Below are 5,537 nucleotides of genomic sequence, written 5' to 3'. Positions count from 1 at the left end.
TTCCACTATTTTGTATGTTCCTTCCCAAGTTGGGCGGAGTGCCGTTAGTGGTGGAATAACTTCCTTCATTACCCAGTCCCCCAGTTGGAGGTTCCGGGCTTTGACTATGTCGTTGTAGAAACTCGATACCCGTTGCTTGTTTTGCAAGTTGTGCAAATGGGCTTGTGGCATTTCTCCTCGAGGAGGTCTTTGTCGAGGTTGATGCCTTCGCCGTTGGTCTCGGAGCATTGGCCCTCGACCCTAGCGGTAGGTTGGGTGACTTCAATGGGTAGGACGGCCTTAGTCCCGAACATCATACAAAATGGTGTCTCATCCGTGGAGGAAGTTGGGGTAGTCTTGATGGCCCACAGAACTTCCGGGAGCTTCTTCGCCCATAAACCTTTGGCGTCGTCGAGTTTCTTTTTTAGTAGCTTCTTGATTATCTTGTTTGCTGCTTCGACTTGGCCGTTGGTTTGGGGGTGAGCGACAGATGCAAAACTCATCTTGGTGCCCAGGTTAGCGGTGAAAGATATGAGTTCCTTATTGTTAAACTGTGTGCCGTTGTCTGTGATGATTGTGTGGGGGACACCGTAGCGGCAATAGATGTTTTTCCAGAGGAAGTGAGTTACCTTGGTGGTAGTTATTGTCGTCAGTGGTTCTGCCTCTATCCATTTGTTGTTGTAGTCTATGGTGACAATGATGTACTTGAACTGTCCCCTAGCGGTTAGGAGTTTTCCAAGTAGGTCCAAGCCCCACATGGAGTGAATCCATGGGTAGATGATTATTGAAAGGGGTTCCACCGGGGCATGGGGGAGGTCAGCGTACTGTTGACACTTATGGCAAGACCTGAAAACTTTCCTGGCGTCGTCGCCGAGCGTGGGCCAGAAGTAGCCTTGTCGCATTGTGCGATTGACAAGAGATCTGGCGTCGGAGTGGTTTCCACATTCCCCTTAGTGTATCATTGCGAGGACAACTTTTCCTTCCTCTGGGGCCAGACATCGGAGGTTGGGATGGGTGAATCCTTGGCGGTAAAGTTTGTCATTCTGGATATTATAGCGGGTTGCCTCCGCTTGAGTTGCCGCGCTTCGACCTTGTCTGTTGGCTGCGTTCCATTGAGCTTGTACTCGATGATCTCATCCATCCAGCTAGGGTTGACTTCAATGTTGAAAATCTCAGCTAGGATTTTGGTGATGCTTGGCTTGTCAAGGTATTCCATCCTTGTGTCCGCTGGATTTTGGTGTGGTTGAGCGGTTGCTAGTCTTGCCAGTGAATCAGCTTTGGTGTTCTTTTCTCTGGGGATTTGTGTAATTGTGTGGAACTTGAATTTTCTGAGGAGTGTCTTGACGTATCCCAAGTATGTCGCTAACTATTTGTGTTAATGCTCAGGTTCGGCGGTAGCCGATCCCTAGTTTAACGCGGGTCCGGTGGGCGGACCGCTACTCCGAAGATTAGATGATTCCTGTTTACTGTAACACGATAGACAGGGCGTCAGAGGGAGACCGCGTTGGGTGGTCTTCACTGCTCCGATGCCTAAGTCAATCACTGTATATGGACAGTATAACAATAAATGAGTAGTAATTGCGTAATTAATGAGGAGAGAGGAGAGAACCTTCTATAGTTGAGGAAGAGGTTGACCTTCCCCTTGTTTCCGATGTGGGATTGATGTGCTTCGATTCCCAGCGTCTGGAGCTTCTGATGCTATCTTGACGAGGCGCGTGGCGGCGCGTCAGCGGTGATCTGGGGGTGGCAAGGGGCTCTACCGGTAGCCTTCTTGGCCGTGCCTTTGCAGGTCATCCCTTTGGTGGGAGTCGGTACCTCTGGCGGTACAATGAGCGTGGCCCATTATAGCTAATTATGCTTGTTCTGGCACATGTAGGTACAGTTTGTCTTTGGCTTGGAAACTGTCGTTGACCTGGTTAATGACTAGCTGGGAGTCGCTGAATATGTTGACACTGTCAGCACCCGAGTCGATGGCGAGGAGTAAGCCCGCGATGAGTGCTTCATACTCAAACATGTTATTTGAGGCCGTGAAATTGAACTTCAACGCGTATTCCACGTTCAGTCCCCCTGGTCCCTTCAAGATAACTCCGGCGCCACAGGCCTTGGCGCAAGCGAAACCGTCCACGTGTAGGTTCCAGTCTGACTGCTGCTTGGGTGCTGGTTCCTCAACAGTTATTATTTGTGTGTTGGCTTCTGCCCTTAGGTTGGGCTCATCCTGACTCTCAGTGAGCTCAGCGATGAAATCTGCCACCGCCTGGCCTTTCATAGCGGTTCATGGCTTATAGTCAATGTCGAACTCGCTAAGCTCGATGGCCCACTTGTTGAGGCGCTCGGAGTACTAAGGGTTCTGCATTACTTGCTTCAGCAGCTGGTTTGTTAAGACATGAATTGTGTGGGCCTGGAAGTATTGGCGGAGGCGTTTAGCGGTGACAATGAGTGCGAGAGCGAGCTGCTCCAGGGGGTATATCTTGTCTTCCCCCTGTTCATGCCTCTTCCGGCATAGAATACTGGGAGATCTTCCTGGCCCTCTCGTCGTACAATACCTCAGCTTACCACTGATGGGGATATCGCTAGGTAGATGTACAATATCTCACCCTGTACCGAAATGGAAAGAAGTGGGACTGCTGCCAAGTATTCTTTCAAGTTCTGAAACGCCGCTTCACAATCTGGTGTCCAGTCAATTACTTTCTTGTAGGTCCTCTTCAGAACATTGAAAAATGGGAAGCATCTGTCGGTGAGTCTGGAGATGAACCGAGAAAGGGTAGTTAGTTTGCCCTGCAGGCTCTGGACGTACACCTTTCATTCCGGGGACTTCATGTTGAGGATGGCTTGCACCTTATCAGGGTCAGCTTCTATGCCTTGTTCACTGACGATGTATCCCAAGAACTTGCTGGCGGTGACGCCAAAGTAACATTTTTTGGGATTGAGGCTCATACCATAGGCCAAGAGAATGGTGAATATAATGAGGAGGTTTGCCACGTGCCCGCTGGCCTTGATGCTCTTAACTAGCATGTCGTCCACATAGACCTCTATTATTTTGCCAAGGTGTTCGGCGAACATGGCGTTCATCAACCGCTGGTACGTTGCCCCAACATTCTTCAACCCGAAGGGCATAACATTGTAGCTGTATAGTCCCTTGTCGGTTGTGAAGGTGGTGCACTCTTGGTTGCTGGAGTGCATCTTGATTTGATTGTATCCTGAGAAGGCGTCCATCATGCTGAACAACTCATGTCCCGCTGTAGCGTCAACCAGCTGGTCAATGCAGGGTAGCGGGAAACTATCATTGGGGTATGCCTTGTTAAGACCCTTAAAGTCTACACACGTACGCCACTTTCCACTAGGTTTCTTGACCATTACCAAGTTGGAAATCCACTGAGGATAATTGACTTGGTGGATGAACCAAATGCCCTGGAGCTTGGCGACTTCTTTCCCTATTGCACGATACCTCTCTTCATCAAAGGCCTTTCGCCATTGTTTGACATGATAAAAGGATGGTTTGATGCTCAACTTGTGCGTGATGATCTGATGCTCAACTTGTGCGTGATGATCTCAGGGGAGATGCCCAGCATATCAGCGTAGGACCATGCAAATACGGCGGCGTTGTCTTGTAGAAACTGAATGAGTTCTGTCCTTATCTCTGGGGCTAGCTGAGCGCCGATGCGGACCGTTAGCTCAGGGTGTTCGTCGGAGATGCTAATAACCCTCAAAGATGTTTCTGGGTTGACGTTTCTGGGTTGACAGGCTCCTTTTTCACCTATTTTTCCTCGTCATCCCTAGGATCTTCAAAAATATTTGTTGCCGGTACATGGTTTCCTATTGTTAGGATCTCATGACGGCGTGTCAACCGTGCCACAGTTGTAGAATAACATTCTCGTGCTAGTTGTTAACCTTCTTTCATGCAGCCTGTCCCGTTGGGTGTAGGGAACTTCATGAGAAGCATGTATCCGGCTATGATGCATTTTAGTTTGTTGAGCGCCGGTTGACCAATGATGGCATTATATGAACTGAAGCAATCGACAATGATGAACTCTGTATGTATTTCCGCTGTGCATGGGCTAGCGCCGATGACTAGGCGCATGTAGTAAGAACCTAGTGGTTGTGTGACGTCACAGGAGAAATTGAGCAAAGGCTCGTGATCTTGGAGTAATTTCCTATTCTGCTGGAGTTAGTTGTAGCAGCCATTGAAGATGACGTTGACAGTGGATCCGCTGTCAACGAGGACCCTTCCCAAGGACCATTTATCAAGCATGGAGTCGATCATGAATGGATCGTCGTGGGGTAAATGTACTCCGCGCTCTTCTTCCTCCGAGAAGGTGATGGGTTTCCAACCAGACTTTGGGAGTTTAGCGAATCTCTCGTAGCGGATGTTACAGATTTCTTTGGGGTGGTTGGCGCGTGCATAACGCTTTCTCGCCCTATGAGACATGTTGGTGATCGGAACACCGCCGTCAATGGTGTTGCTGCTGCGCATGGGTTCGATGTTGGTACCACAAGTGGCGGTTGACGCACCTTGAATTGTTCCAATTTACCATTACGATACAAAGTCTCAATTGCCTTTTTGTGGGTGTTACAGTTGTTGGTGTTGTGACCGCTGTCCTCGTGGTATTTGCACCACTTACAGGTGTTTTAGGGTTTTCTCACCCTTGGGTACTTTCTTAGGGGTGGCAGTGGGATCTGGTCCTTGCACTGGTCATATATATCTTCATACGAGGCCATCAGAACTGTGAACACTGCATACCGTTGGGATGACTCCATCTATTTGTTACGGTTATCCCCGTGGGATGAGCGGTTGCCCTTGTGGTAATGCTGATCCTTTTGCCGCTTGCTCTGGTAGTTGCCTTGTTGCCATTCTCTCCTTTTATCAACTGGCGTCGTAGCAGTGGTTTTGTTGGCGGTCTCCTGCTGGCTGGATGAGGGTTGAGTGGACTTTGTTAACATTGGCAGTGGTGGTGGGGTCTCTCCATATGTGATGAATTCTGCTTGTGCGGGGATGACTGCCTCGCTCATGACGTGGTCATACGCGGCGTTTGGATGATTGTAATTGGATGATAGAGAAATGGCCCATTTAGTAGTCATTGCTTAAAGGCTGCCAATGCCATTGTTTTATCAAGATTGCTGCACTGAGATGTCGTTGCTCACCACTTTGTGACAAATGCCTTCAATGTTTCCTCTGCGCCCTGCTTGACGTTGAACAACTGAGTAGTGTTGTGATGTCCAGCAGCCAACAGGATGAACCGAGAAAGGAAAGCATTTGATAGTGCATGGAATGAGTCGATGGATCCTGGTGGGCATTCAAAGAACCAGCTCATTGCCTCACTATCTAACGTTTCTCTGAACAAGTGGCAGAGGGTGGCGTCATCAAATCTCTTGTTGTTAGTGACTTTTTTTAAGGTGTCCATATGGACGAAGGGCTCAGTCATGCCACTGTAATGTGGCATCTTTGGTGTCTTTGCATGTGCCGGTCTGACGGCTTGCAGGATCTTGGCGGTGAATGGCCATTACGACTAGGGATACCACGACCCCCTCTCCCACGTGTGGCATTACCACCACGTGAATCC

This window comes from Rosa chinensis, chromosome 7 (assembly GCF_002994745.2).
Source record: "Rosa chinensis cultivar Old Blush chromosome 7, RchiOBHm-V2, whole genome shotgun sequence".
In the NCBI taxonomy this organism is placed as follows: domain Eukaryota; kingdom Viridiplantae; phylum Streptophyta; class Magnoliopsida; order Rosales; family Rosaceae; genus Rosa; species Rosa chinensis.
This window is presented reverse-complemented; position numbering follows the sequence as displayed.